Source organism: Dendropsophus ebraccatus, chromosome 5 (genome assembly GCF_027789765.1).
Source record: "Dendropsophus ebraccatus isolate aDenEbr1 chromosome 5, aDenEbr1.pat, whole genome shotgun sequence".
NCBI lineage: Eukaryota > Metazoa > Chordata > Amphibia > Anura > Hylidae > Dendropsophus > Dendropsophus ebraccatus.
The window spans coordinates 337501-353787 of NC_091458.1; the positions used below are offsets into that span (position 1 = coordinate 337501).

Consider the following 16287-nt stretch of genomic DNA (forward strand, 5'->3'; position numbering starts at 1 on the left):
TGTGAGAGAGAAGAAGACCAACTCCTCCACCATGCCTACCCTCAGGTCTCGGGGTGTGAGAGAGAAGGACCCCAACTCCTCCACCATGCCTACCCTCAGGTCTGGGGGTGTGAGAGAGAAGAACCCCAACTCCTCCACCATGCCTACCCTCAGGTCTGGGGGGTGTGAGAGAGAAGAACCCCAACTCCTCCACCATGCCTACCCTCAGGTCTGGGGGTGTGAGAGAGAAGAAGACCAACTCCTCCACCATGCCTACCCTCAGGTCTGGGGGTGTGAGAGAGAAGAAGACCAACTCCTCCACCATGCCTACCCTCAGGTCTGGGGGTGTGGGAGAGATGAAGACCACCATAGGATAGAGCAGCAGGGGAAGCAGTGTCAGATGGTTGTAGCCAGGTTTCAGTGAGAGCCAGAAGGGTGAAGGATTTAGCGATGAAAAGATCATGAATCTCCGTGAGTTTGTTGCACACGGAGCGAGAATTTAGGAGAGCGCAGGTAAAGGAAACTGGAGAGACCGAGGGAGCAGAAGATGGCCGATAGCGGTTCTTGGTGAAGCTAAGAGTTATTTGAGGGAAGTAAGAGAGGGTCACTAGCGAGGGAGAAAGGTGGGCCAGGAGTAGGAGAGATGTCACCAGCAGCCAGAAGCAGGAGGATAGAGAGAGACAGCAGGAGGATAGAGAGAGACGGCAGGAGGATAGAGAGAGACGGCAGGAGGATAGAGAGAGACGGCAGGAGGATAGAGAGAGACGGCAGGAGGATAGAGAGAGACAGCAGGAGGATAGAGAGAGACAGCAGGAGGATAGAGAGAGACAGCAGGTGGATAGAGAGAGACAGCAGGTGGATAGAGAGAGACAGCAGGTGGATAGAGAGAGACAGCAGGTGGTTACAGAGGAGGTTAAAAGACTCGTGAGAGCGACTTCTGTGCTGCACAGTGGAAGGAGTTATAGGGAGGTGATAAGGCCAGCGATGCGATTTTACCTACCTGCACCGTACCTATATGACTACACCTATATATATTGCCCTCTTAAGAGACTGGAGATGATCAGAGCGTGATGAGAGCGTGATCAGAGGGTGACAGAGAGATGTTCTGGATGAAGAAGAGGAATGCTGGAAGCACGTCACTGAGAACAACTCCTGGAAAGTTATCATTTGTAGACACAATCCCCAAGGACCCAGAGACACTTATCTATAAACAATTTATGGAAAACAAATACATTGTGCTCTTGGATTCATGAAAAAGTATCTTTGCACAGAATGTATTGTTCTACCCTTCTTGACCTTTTTGAATAATAATAATGAATACTAATATAGATGCCATTGCGCATGACTGAATATCTAAATCACTAGCACCGCCTCATCTATGTCTTATTAGCATTTGTTACCACCCTATATTTTATCTGTCTATAAAATGTGATGACCATAATAAAACTTGGGCCATTTCTCCAGGCTTATAATCATGATACATTGTCTTATCTGTGTCAGTGACGTATAAGTAACGAGCTGGTAATACTGCAGGATTCCAACTCTAGATATAATTTAAAAACCATCCTTTACCTGGGTTTTTGGCTTCTCTCCATAGAGAGAGGTCAACATATAAATTTAACCTTAACATTTGGCGTCCGAACAGGGACTCAGCCTCTTGCAAACCAGAACGCAGACTGACGGGATGTGGTGATTTATCCGTCATCGGACGCGCAGATATAACTGGCCAGGTAAGAAAGACTTTCCTTTCTTACGTACTATCTGTGCCTCAGGGGAACGGATCTAATGAGATTCCCGTCACCTGTGTTCTCTATATGTTTGTAAAGCTGAGTCTAATTGTTAGACAAAGAACTCTGTAACCCAGGATAGGACAAGGTTAAAGTGCTGCATTGCCGTCGCAAACTGTTGTGTGATTGAGATAAGCTGTTGCTGTATTTATGCTGAATTAAGGAAAGGGATTGCCGAACTTATTCACTTCTGCGTCCTTACGGGGAGGCTGTGATTAATGCTTAACCCTTGTAATACAGCATGGCATCGAGAACACCTGCGAGGTCACAGACAGTAGGCATATAACTTTTGGAGTGAACGGGTTCCTGATAAGTGATATCTGTCTCGAGCAGCGGGAACAATACTTGTATTGATCCCATTACTTGTGCTTGTACTGTGGTAGAGAGCAGGTCAGAAGATCTGTGACTTACCCCCTTGCCCCCTAGGAGGAATTAGCAACGAGGGACAGTAGGTTGCTGTAGTGCGTCGCCATAGTGTGTCACTGTGACGGCTGGGCCTATAGCAAGGTTGCTGTAGTGCGTCGCCATAGTGTGTCACTGTGACGGCTGGGCCTATAGCGGCTGTGCTTGTTAAAACCTAAGGTTTAGGTTTCGTTCCCCAATACGCTACCTAGGGATTAGCTGAGCAAGGATGAGACAGTTATTCACTAAAAGAAGGGATCCCCAGTCTCCACAAGAAGTTTATGTGAAGCTGATGTGAAGCTAAGGAAGATAGCGATGGGCATGTAAAGATGCAGTGCAAGATCTAGAACAGATCTTTAGGAGGCTTGATATGAAGGCAGATACATGCCTTAGCCCCACCAACCTCTGGCTCTCTGACCAACACCTGGGAAACCCCCCACACTCCTGTGCACACTTATTTTTGCCTTGTGGGTAGGTAACCAGACCTACATGTAACATGCAGGGCAAATGGGTCCTTGGAATTTCCAGGAATCTTAGGGGTTAATCGAAGTACTATCCCTAAGGGGGAATCAAGGATTAGAGTTCTAAGAGGGGAGGGTGGGAAGTAGATAGAGAGATGAGAGCCAGAGGGTCAGACAGAAGGAAAACATTCAGGATAATGGGTGGGAAGCACAAGTCCAGCTGGGTGGACATGTCATGTGCCGGTGACCAACAATATCTAGATAAGACAGAATATTGTAGTGTGTGTGGCAGACCCAAGCCACATCATTATGTTACATCATTGTACCCAGTTTATATCTGTATACAAACCCCAGATCCTGCGAAAAGCCAACCTACGTCCAATGGTGGCTTATAGACCCTTTGTTCTGCAGGAATCTTACCCTTGGTCGGCTGTTGAAGTAGTTACTTTGATTTAAAGTGCCCCTGACCTGATTAGAAGACCAATGCCTTTTGTGGAGGTGGCAGCCTAACCTCAAATAGTGTACATTGCCATGTAAGTGTCTAAGTACAAAGCCACGTACTCAGGCAAGGAGAACAGTCCAGCTCATTGCTAGATACAGTACTGAGAGAGCTGAAGAGGTTAATTAATGCTGCGTAGTGAAGCAGCATACAAAGTACATAATGTGTGTTATTTGTTATGTTTTGTACAAGGCCATCAACCAGCTCTGAGGGCTGCAGATCACATGCAAGCAGCATTAGAAAAAAAAAAAGAATCAGAGCTGTTAGTGTAATGTAATGTACGCTCCTACATTATACTGTATTTCAGCCAGTCTTACTAAGCTGGTGTTCCCCTTTAGAAGTATGTTACGTGTTACAAAATGTTGATCATTTTCTGTTGTCCCGACCGTGGAACATTTGCTTATTTAGCTACGCCACTTTTCTGTAATCAGCCCTCAAAGATGGCGACGGAAAGCCAAACACTCCCCATATCATCCACGTCTCCATTATAATTGTGACGTCTCAAAACCATGCCCTAAGCCAACACCCTTATATCCGGTTATCTAGTCCGGTGGCCATTTTAACTCCTGGCATTTCTGTCCTCCGCCCATACTGCTTAGTGTCACTGAGGGGGCGGGCACAGGACTCTCCGATAGAGTCTAACAACTGTTTTGCACATTTATTAATGAATATTATTACCTGATGGTGAAGAAAGTTAGACAAAGGTTTGTTGAAAGGAAAAGTATAGAGATTGTTTGAAGGAATCAGGTCTAGTAGACCTGTTAGTGTATCTATGTATCTATGATTTTACTGCTCACTGCTCAAGGTTAGAAGTGAGGTACAGAGCGTTCTGCTTACTGATAAGAGCAGCGTATTGAAGGAATATTCATTTCAGTGGATTTATTTAATTTTTTTTTATCAAAAGAAGGTTAATATGGGACGAGTGTACAATGTTTAATTATTTTTTTAATGTTTTTATTTTTAGGGTTAACAGTTTTGTGATGATTATAGCAAACTTAGCTCATGAATATATATGTACTTTTATCCCTAGTAAAAACCAAACCCATGTCCATGGCTCCAGTCTGCACTCCTTATGCCCCCAATATATATTTTGTGTTAAGTGCATTGAATCCAGCATCTCTGTTGCCTATTGATGTAGATTCAAATGGGGGAGGGGATAGAGGTGAATGGAAATGGGAGCAGCCCATTTTGATGGAGTAGCCAATTTTGATGTTTTAAATTTTTTTAAACACCGTACAAATTTTTTATTTTTGAATAAGGATGTTTTTGTTACTTATTGTGTTTGATATTTTAAATTGTGAAAGATGAAAATGTAATTGAAAGCCCAAATATTAATGAAAGTTTAAAAGTTTTCATTGTAGATTATCCCAGACTTTTCAAAGATGGATGACACAAGACGCAAGGATATATGGTGACCGCCATGCAGTGTGACGTTCCACTGCAGAAACCGCTCCTGCTATAAGCTGGAGGTGAGGACAATCACTGAGACATGTAGGATGGTTGAAGGTAACTGTGCAGATGTCTATATGAAGCCCACCATTATGGGTTAATTGGCAAATTAGAGATTTGTTTGGTCCCTGGGCTTACCAAAAACACTTGTAGAAAAAAAAAAAACTGTTCAAAGAAGAAGAAAAGCTGCCATAGAGCGGCTGACACAACGTTCACGCTGACAAACCCTGATGCCAAAAAGGGTGATGGATGATGGATAAAGCTGGTGATGCGGTGGTTTCTGTGCTCTTCCCAAGGTAACAGCGTACAAAGCGTACAAGGGAATGGGGAGATGTTTCCAGTCTCTTCCTGAGGTAACCGTACATAGTGTACAGGTGGAGGGGAGATGTGGATCTGTTTGTTTTTAAGTCTTTTCCAGAGACAATCAGCAACAAGCTGAGAGACCAGCGGATGGAGAGAAGGTACAGGGTAAAGATGGCATCCAATAACTATTTGCCGACAGCCTTGTATCCCACTGTAAGTTATCTGACAAAACCAGCAGAAGGAAGCCATGTGTAATGTGATGTAGTATCCTCACATTGGGCGGCCCAGGGGACAACAAATATAGAAGAGAGGGTTGTGTACGGCTGTATTATCTACACCTGTCATAACCTACTGTAAGTAACACCGTAAAGTGCCTGTCTGCATAGTCTGTCATCTTCCTGCCTGTTTCAGGGAATGTAAGTGGACGTCATCCAGCTGCCACAGGTGGCCTATATAGGTATGTCCTTGTCTGTACTGGTGTCTTCTTTACAGGTCAGCCAAAACTATGGGAGACAACAAAGCCAATGTCTGAGGTTATACGAGTGGCCTATATATAACTGAGGCCAAGAGTCCAAGTGTCTGTAAAGAGGCCTGTCAGTCAAAAGATGGGTTTAAGGATAAAGGATCCATACCAATGCTACTATTACAAAAAGGATCATATGATATATTATTTTCATAAAAAGGCTTTGAAACCTTAGGTGATGTATCGTTTACACTTTGCTGTTATTTCTATGGTGGTTATTTTATGTGTAATATGTGATGATCTCAGTCAGACAAGAGACAATTCAGTAGGATCCAAATATTATGTAGGTAATAAGCGCCCAGTTACTTCATATTATTGGTCTATGTATTATATTATATGATTACTTACAGGAACAGATGTGACCATGCGACCAGTCATTACTCCTGTGTGATCTAATCATAAAGATGTTTTCTAGGTACAAAATTACGTAAAAAGACTAAAAAGAAGTGGAAATTTTGAGAATCCGGTACTAAAGATTGTGAATTCACTATCTGGTTATTATAAGTGAATCTAGTGGTTACATAGTAGGTCACATTGTGGAGATGTTATTGCATTTACCTGTTATGCTGTTTTTGGTTTATGTATCAATGAATTTTTATTTTTTGCTTTTGCCATGAGATAAGATTTGTTCACATCTTAACTTTTCTTTTTCAGAAATTTTTTAAAGTTAGTTGTTGTGATTTTCCAATATCCACATGATGCCTAAGTGGTAGAGTTTTTGTGATAGAGTCACATCTGTTATATACAGTGAAGAACTTATTGTCTGATCACTCAGTGTCACAGGGAGACGTAGGAGTGACAGGAGACTAGGTTAGGTTCGGGACGGAGGATTGTCTTACCTTTAAAGCAGTCCTACGGTAAAGGGACCTAGAGAAGGGGGCTACATCTGTAGTCAAGATTAGGGACAAATCTTAGGGACAGGAGTGATGAGACAATAAGGTTTGGTTATTTTGATAAAATCCGGAGAGGTATTTGTCATATATATATGATTGTTTGAGTATTGATAATAAGCTTTTATTTGTTTTGTTGTAACTAAGCTGTATATTGATGTATACTATACAGACTCGCCCATTGTTTAGTATTTTCTTTCGGTTATTGCAGATCTTACTACCACATCTGCTGTAAGTTTGTTCCGCCATCTATAACTTTCAATAAAACGTATGGTACTATTTTTGTCTATCCTATGGTGATGCCCATAAACTAATGGGAGTCCTTCAGGGTCTCTTCCAAGTGGTCTTATGCATAATACTGATCTGTTTTTCAGTAAAAGTGTTCATGTGTATTTTCTCTCGTATAAAACCTCGACAAACAGGAAGAAGCTTCACCCTCATATAAGAGACTAACGTTACTATGCTTTCTTTCTCTTATCGGTTCTCTTGAATCTGTGCCGCCTGGACATTTCTGGAGGTTGGATGCTGTACTAGTACTTGGAGGATGTTTTCACCTGTGGTCCCTTGATCAACCTGCGGCTGAGGGTAGAGTCCTTAAAACCTCCGGCTACGACCCAACCACCAGTGATGAACCATATCCATGCTCCACGGATGTCAAATGGGGGAATGATAAGGCCAGCGATGCGATTTTACCTACCTGCACCGTACCTATATGACTACACCTATATATATTGCCCTCTTAAGAGACTGGAGATGATCAGAGCGTGATGAGAGCGTGATCAGAGGGTGACAGAGAGATGTTCTGGATGAAGAAGAGGAATGCTGGAAGCACGTCACTGAGAACAACTCCTGGAAAGTTATCATTTGTAGACACAATCCCCAAGGACCCAGAGACACTTATCTATAAACAATTTATGGAAAACAAATACATTGTGCTCTTGGATTCATGAAAAAGTATCTTTGCACAGAATGTATTGTTCTACCCTTCTTGACCTTTTTGAATAATAATAATGAATACTAATATAGATGCCATTGCGCATGACTGAATATCTAAATCACTAGCACCGCCTCATCTATGCCTTATTAGCATTTGTTACCACCCTATATTTTATCTGTCTATAAAATGTGATTACCATAATAAAACTTGGGCCATTTTCTCCAGGCTTATAATCATGATACATTGTCTTATCTGTGTCAGTGACGTATAAGTAACGAGCTGGTAATACTGCAGGATTCCAACTCTAGATATAATTTAAAAACCATCCTTTACCTGGGTTTTTGGCTTCTCTCCATAGAGAGAGGTCAACATATAAATTTAACCTTAACAGAGGTGAGTGAGAGTATACAGAGTATGGGAGCAATGCATGGGGGAGGGGAGGAGAGAGGGGCTGATGTTCATTGCGGATGGAGGGAGGGTAGGATAGAAAGAAAACGCAAGACATGTAGATGAGGGCAGATAGAAAGTTGAGGAAATATTTCATAAAGCAGTTTGTCACTTACCAAAGTATGATTGAAGAGCTGTTTTTTTCTGTTCAATTCTGATCCAATTCTAAATATTACACTTTAAGCTGGCATTTTAAGATGTTCTACAATGAGACCTTAGATCTAAATTTATACTACTTGAAGGAAAGTGGAATCAGACTTGATCAGAACTTAGGTGTGAAAATGGGTGCGATAGAGCAGATGGGAGAAGCTTATCAGCCGGGAAAGGAAAGATGGTGCCGTGCTATGTTATACACAATCAGACGTACCGATAAAAGACAAGACACATACCAGTGAAACACAAAACAATTACTGAAGGGATGATGGGACTTGTAGTGGACACATACCATACATATATCCATATATACATACTGCAGACATACACACAGATGATGATGATGATGGAACAAGAGGATGATGGGGGATGTAGTGGTATGATGATGATGGAACAAGAGGATGATGGGGGATGTAGTGGTATGATGATGGAACAAGAGGATGATGGGGGGTGTAGTGGTATGATGATGATGGAACAAGAGGATAATGGGGGATGTAGTGGTATGATGAGGATGATGGGGATGTAGTGGTATGATAAAGGAACAAGAGGATGATGGGGGTGTAGTGGTATGATAAAGGAACAAGAGGATGATGGGGGTGTAGTGGTATGATGATGATGGAACAAGAGGATGATGGGGGGTGTAGTGGTATGATGATGATGGAACAAGAGGATGATGGGGGGTGTAGTGGTATGATGATGGAACAAGAGGATGATGGGGGGTGTAGTGGTATGATGATGATGATGGAACAAGAGGATGATGAGGGGTGTAGTGGTATGATGATGATGGAACAAGAGGATGATGGGGGGTGTAGTGGTATGATGATGATGGAACAAGAGGATGATGGGGGGGTGTAGTGGTATGATGATGATGGAACAAGAGGATGATGGGGGGTGTAGTGGTATGATAAAGGAACAAGAGGATGATGAGGGGTGTAGTGGTATGATGATGGAACAAGAGGATGATGGGGGTGTAGTGGTATGGTGATGATGGAACAAGAGGATAATGGGGGATGTAGTGGTATGATGATGATGATGGAACAAGAGGATGATGGGGATGTAGTGGTATGATAAAGGAACAAGAGGATGATGGGGGGTGTAGTGGTATGATAAAGGAACAAGAGGATGATGAGGGGTGTAGTGGTATGATGGAACAAGAGGATGATGAGGGGTGTAGTGGTATGATGATGATGGAACAAGAGGATGATGGGGGGTGTAGTGGTATGATGATGGAACAAGATGATGATGAGGGGTGTAGTGGTATGATAAAGGAACAAGAGGATGATGAGGGGTGTAGTGGTATGATAAAGGAACAAGAGGATGATGAGGGGTGTAGTGGTATGATAAAGGAACAAGAGGATGATGAGGGGTGTAGTGGTATGATGGAACAAGAGGATGATGAGGGGTGTAGTGGTATGATGATGATGGAACAAGAGGATGATGAGGAGTGTAGTGGTATGATGATGATGGAACAAGAGGATGATGGGGGGTGTAGTGGTATGATGATGATGGAACAAGAGGATGATGAGGGGTGTAGTGGTATGATGATGGAACAAGAGGATGATGGGGGGTGTAGTGGTATGATGATGATGATGGAACAAGAGGATGATGAGGGGTGTAGTGGTATGATGATGATGGAACAAGAGGATGATGGGGGTGTAGTGGTATGATGATGATGGAACAAGAGGATGATGGGGGGGTGTAGTGGTATGATGATGATGGAACAAGAGGATGATGGGGGGTGTAGTGGTATGATAAAGGAACAAGAGGATGATGAGGGGTGTAGTGGTATGATGATGGAACAAGAGGATGATGGGGGTGTAGTGGTATGGTGATGATGAAGGAACAAGAGGATGATGGGGGTGTAGTGGTATGATGATGAAGGAACAAGAGGATGATGAATGGTGTAGTGGTATGATGATGGAACAAGAGGATGATGAGGGGTGTAGTGGTATGATGAAGGAACAAGAGGATGATGGGGATGTAGTAGTAGTATGATGATGGAACAAGAGGATGATGGGGGGTGTAGTGGTATGATGATGGAACAAGAGGATGATGGGGGGTGTAGTGGTATGATGATGGAACAAGAGGATGATGGGGGGTGTAGTGGTATGATGATGGAACAAGAGGATGATGGGGGGTGTAGTGGTATGATGATGATGGAACAAGAGGATGATGGGGGGTGTAGTGGTATGATGATGGAACAAGAGGATGATGGGGGGTGTAGTGGTATGATGATGGAACAAGAGGATGATGGGGGATGTAGTGGTATGATGATGGAACAAGAGGATGATGGGGGGTGTAGTGGTATGATGATGGAACAAGAGGATGATGGGGGTGTAGTGGTATGATGATGAAAGGGCAGGAGGATGAAGGGGTAGTAGTATTATGGTGGAGGTGGTTGTAGTATGATGATGGAGGGGCAGGAGGAGGGGACAACATGGGGGGCATCTATAAGGTTGACTACACGGGGGTTGTATACAATAGGGGGGCATGTACTATAAGGGGGGGTCACATAGTGTCAGGGCTATCTACTGAATCAGGGTGTAAAGGGGCCATTACAGATGTGCAGTGTGTAGAGAGATGAGGATGGTGAGGAGCGAGGAGCCTAATATGTCTGTCTGGCAGATTCTGTGGATTTGTGGCTCCAAAAAGTTCTCATTTCGCTCTTAAAGGGACCCAGTAGCTCTTAAAGGGACACAGGTCGCTCTTAAAGGGACCCATTTCGCTCTTAAAGGGACCCAGATCGCTTTTATAGAGACCCAGGTCGCTCTTAAAGGGATCCAGATCGCTCTTAAAGGGACATATTTCGCTCTTAAAGGGACCCAGGTCGCTCTTAAAAGGACCCATTTCGCTCTTAAAGGGACCAATTTCATTCTTAAAGGGATCCAGGTCGCTCTTAAAGGGACCAATTTCATTCTTAATGGGACCCAGGTCGCTCTTAACCCCTTAAGGACCGGGCCTGAAATGGCCTTAAGGACCGGAGCAAAAAGTGTCACTTTATTCATGAATAACTTCGGGATGCTTTTACCTATCCGGCTGATTCTGAGATTGTTTTCTCGTGACATATTGTACTTTACATTTCTGGTAAAATGGAGTCGATACTTATAACGAATCTTTATGAAAAACCCCAAAATAGCGTGAAAAATTGTGAAAAAATGCATTTTTCCAACTTTAAACCTTTTCTGCTTGTACAGAAAATGGTTATACCACATAAATGATATATTAAATAGCATTAGTAACATGTCTACTTTATGCTGGCCGCATTTATTAAACTATATTTCATTTTTTTTAGACAATAGGAAGCTTAAAAAATTTTTAGGGACCTGTTCAGGTTTAAAGTGTATTTGAGGGGCCTGTATGTTAGAAAGCCCCACGAAGCACCCCATTTCAGAAACTGCACCCCCCAAACTCTGCAAAAGCAGATCCAGAAGGTTTTTTAACCCTTTAGGAGAGTCACAGAAATAAAAGCTAAGTGTGTAAGAAATTTGAAAATTTTAATTTTCTGTGCAGAGATTTTATTGTAATCCAATATTTTTCATAATGATAAACCTATTAGCAGAGAAATGCACCCCAATATTGATTGCCCCGTTTCTGCAGTTTATAGAAATACCCCATATGTGGCCCTATTGCGCTATTTGACGGAACCACAAGCCTCAGATATAAGGGAGCGCCTAGTGCATTTCAACGCCTCTGTTATATTTGGTCATTTCTGACTGTATCACTTCAGGTTGGCAGAGGCTCTGGGGTGCCAAAACCTAAAAAACACCCCTAAAGGGACACCATTTAGAAAACTACACCCCTCAAGGAATGTAACAAGGGGTGCGGTGAGCATCTGGACCCCACAGGTGCTTCACAGATTTTCCGAACAATATGGCGTGAAAAAAGACTAAAGTATTTTTTACACTAAAACGTTGTTCTAGCCTTCAATTTTTCATTTTCACAAAGGGATAAAAGGAAAAAAAAAAACACAAAACATGTAGCGCAGTTTCTCCCGAGTACAGAAATACCCAACATGTGGACATAAAGTGCCAAGGGGGCGCAGGACGAGCCTCCAAAGGGAAGGAGCGCCAATTGGCTTTTCGAAGCTGGATTTCAAGGGCCACGTCGCATTTACAGAGCCCTCGTGCTGCCAAGACACTGGAAACCCCCCACAAGTGACCCCATTCTGGAAACTACACCCCTCAAGGAATCTAACAAGGGGGGCAGTGAGCATATGGACCCCACTGGTGACGGGCACAAATGTGGAAAAATGTGACGTGAAAGTGAAAATTTTCATTTTTTTCACTTTCATGGCACAAATGTGCCCGTCATCAGGGGGTCCATTTGCTCACTGCACCCCTTGTTAGATTCCTTGAGGGGTGCAGTTTCCAGAATGGGGTCACTTGTGGGGGGTTTCCAGTGTTTTGGCAGCACGAGGGCTCTGTAAATGCGACATGGTGTTCATCATCCATTCTAGCCAAATCCAACCTCTAAAATCCAAATGGCGCTCCTTCCCTTCAGAGGCTTGCCCTGCACCCACATGGCGCTTTATGTCCACATGTGGGGTATTTACGGACTCGGGGGAAATTGCTCTACACATTTTATGTTTTTTTTTCTCTTTTAACCCTATGTGAAAATGATAAATTCAAGGCTAAACCAACATTATAGTGTAAAAAATGTAATATTTCATTTTCACGCCACATTGTTCCACATTTGTGCCCGTCACCAGTGGGGTCCATATGCTCACTACACCCCTTGTTACATTCCTTGAGGGGTGTAGTTTCCATAATGGGGTCACTTGTGGGGGGTTTCAACTGTCTTGGCAACACAGGGGCCTTTTAAATGCAACATGGCCCCTCGAAATCCATTCCAGCCAAATCCAGCCTCAAAAAACCAAATGGCGCTCCTTCCCTTCGGAGGCTTACCCTGCACCCGCATGCCGCTTTATGTCCACATGTGGGGTATTTCCGTACTCAGGGGAAATTGCTCTACACATTGTGTTTTTTTTTAAATCTTTTAGCCCCTTGTGAAAATGAAAAAATCAAGACAAGATCAATGATTTAGAGTAAAAATTTTAAAAAAATTACACTAAATGTTGGTCTAGCCTTGATTTTCTTCCAACTCCACAAGGGGTTAAAAAAGAAAATAAAAGCAAAACGTGTAGGGTAAATACCCCTACACGAAAATACCCCACATGTGGACATAAAGTGCCATATGGGCACAGGGCAAGCCACCAAAGGGACAGAGCGCCATTTAGAGGCTGGAATGGAGGATGGAGGCCATGTCGCAATTACAAAGCTCCTGTGCTGCCAGGACAGTAGAAACCCCCCACAAGTGACCCCATTCTGGAAACTACACCCCATAAGGAATCTAACAAGGGGTGCAGTGAGCATATGGACCCCACTGGTGACGGGCACATGTGTAGAACATGTGCCGTGAAAATAAAAAATACCACTTTTTTCATTTTCACGTCCCAAATGTGGCCGTCACCAGGGGGCCATATACCCGCTGCCCCCCCTTGTTAGATTCCTTATGGGGTGTAGTTTCCAGAATGGGGTCACTTGTGGGGGGTTTCTACTGTCCTGGTCGCACAGAGGCTTTGTAATTGCATCATGGCATCCTCTAATGGGAATGGCGGCCATACCTACTTAGCTGGGGAAAAGGGACAATTCTAATTTATTTGGGGGTATTGGGCCAATTATTAGTTTATAAGGTTAAAAATGACAGGTGTCCATCAAATTCAACCTGTGTTGATCCAGAGGAAGGCAAAAACCCCTCGTGAGGCAGACGACAGTAGCCTCATCACTGGGGAAAATTCCTTCCCGACTCCATAATGGCGATCAGAATAATCCCCGGATCAACGTGACCCCTGAAATAGGAATAAGGGACAGAATTTAGATAATGTAGAACCCCAGTGACGTGTGGTGCACCTTGGAGCGATCCTGTATGCAGAGGCCGGGGTGATCAGGACAGGTGGCACACTGGTAAATGGCGTCCTTCCTGATCCCCCTGTTACGCCACACTCTGCACTTCTTCTGGGGTCTCCCGTTCTCCAGTGTGGGGGACGTCACCTGGAAAATGTTGTCCTGGTGCGATACGGGGTCCTTCATATCCAGAAGCGCTGGGTCCGCTCCATGGCTGCTAAATATTAGGGCTCTATTACTGCTTCTGATATGTTCGGATCGTGCCGCAAGCTACAGTAGCTCGGGCAGCGAGGGACGGGAAGAGGGGGTGCTGGTATAAAAGTTATCCCCGTACAGGTGGTGACCTTTATCCAGCAGTGGGAAGATCAGTTCCCGGACGATCTCCCCACTAACTCCAAGGATGGGGGGGGAGGGGGGCCCTGGGCGGGCAGGATTCGGGTGTCCCTTCCTACATACACTCTAAGGGTAGGTGCACACTGCGGAATGGCGAAGGATAACCCTTTGTGCATTCCACAGCTGGCACCCACCGGCGGACTGATGCAGGCGCACGTCTCCACACGTGTCATAGACTCCATTCTATGCACGGGCGGATTCCGCTCTCCGTCCAACTTATTCATTCTTTGGACGGACGATGGAATCCGCCTGTGCATAACATGGAGTCTATGACACGGGTGGAGACACGCGCCTGCATCAGTCCGCCGGCGGGTGCCAGCTGTGGAATACACAAAGGGCTATCCTCCTCCATTCCGCAGTGTGCACATACCCTAAATCTGTAAGTGCACCCTGAGGTACTCTCACAGAGTTAGTAGAATTTCACGCCATACCGTGATCTCTTATTGGGACGGTACTGGCGGAAAAGACGTGTCTGGGGGGCAGCGTACGCTACTCGACCCTAATACTCCGTCGAGTACCCTAATACTACCCTAATACTCCGTCGAATACCCTAATACTGCCCTAATACTCCATCGAGTACCCTAATACTACCCTAATACTCCGTCGAGTACCCTAATACTGCCCTAATACTCCGTCGAATACCCTAATACTGCCCTAATACTCCGTCGAGTACCCTAATACTACCCTAATACTCCATCGAGTACCCTAATACTCCATTGAGTACCCTAATACTCCGTCGAGTACCCTGATACTTCATTGAGTACCCTAATACTACCCTAATACTCCATCGAGTACCCTAATACTTCATTGAGTACCCTAATACTACCCTAATACTCCATCGAGTACCCTAATACTTCCCTAATACTCCAACGAGTACCCTAATACTCCATCGAGTACTCTAATACTCCGTCGAGTACCCTGATACTTCATTGAGTACCCTAATACTACCCTAATACTCCATCGAGTACCCTAATACTTCATTGAGTACCCTAATACTACCCTAATACTCCATCGAGTACCCTAATACTTCCCTAATACTCCATCGAGTACCCTAATACTCCATCGAGTACCCTAATACTCCGTCGAGTACCCTGATACTTCATTGAGTACCCTAATACTGCCCTAATACTCCATCGAGTACCCTAATACTACCCTAATACTCCGTCGAGTACCCTAATACTGCCCTAATACTCCGTCGAATACCCTAATACTGCCCTAATACTCCGTCGAGTACCCTAATACTACCCTAATACTCCATCGAGTACCCTAATACTCCATCGAGTACCCTAATACTCCGTCGAGTACCCTGATACTTCATTGAGTACCCTAATACTACCCTAATACTCCATCGAGTACCCTAATACTTCATTGAGTACCCTAATACTACCCTAATACTCCATCGAGTACCCTAATACTTCATTGAGTACCCTAATACTACCCTAATACTCCATCGAGTACCCTAATACTTCCCTAATACTCCATCGAGTACCCTAATACTTCATTGAGTACCCTAATACTACCCTAATACTCCATCGAGTACCCTAATACTACCCTAATACTCCATCGAGTACCCTAATACTACCTAATACTCCATCGAGTACCCTAATACTCCATCGAGTACTCTAATACTACCCTAATACTCCGTCGAGTACCCTAATACTACCCTAATACTCCATCGAGTACCCTAATACTCCATCGAGTACCCAAATACTACCCTAATACTCCATCGAGTACCCAAATACTACCCTAATACTCCATCGAGTACCCTAATACTCCGACGAGTACCCTAATACTACCCTAATACTCCGTTGAATACCCTAATACTGCCCTAATACTCCATCGAGTACCCTAATACTACCCTAATACTCCGTCGAGTACCCTAATACTGCCCTAATACTCCATCGAGTACCCTAATACTACCCTAATACTCCGTCGAATACCCTAATACTACCCTAATACTCCATCGAGTACCCTAATACTCTATTGAGTACCCTAATACTACCCTAATACTCTATTGAGTACCCTAATACTACCCTAATACTCCGTCGAGTACCCTAATACTACCCTAATACTCCGTCGAGTACCCGTCGCTCTTAAGAGGACCCAGGTCGCTCTTAAAGGGACCCAGGTCGCTCTTAAAGGTACCCATTTTGCTCTTAAA

The 16287-nt window shown here is 44.0% G+C and overlaps 1 long non-coding RNA gene across 1 annotated transcript; it reads left to right on the forward strand.

Annotated features, from left to right (window-relative positions):
* The first annotated feature begins 134 nt into the window (after positions 1 to 134).
* LOC138792171 (uncharacterized) lies at positions 135 to 7469 on the forward strand. Its single transcript, XR_011363105.1, has 2 exons — positions 135 to 2218; positions 2274 to 7469. It is a non-coding gene; the product is annotated as an uncharacterized lncRNA (long non-coding RNA).
* Positions 7470 to 16287: the final 8818 nt, after the last annotated feature.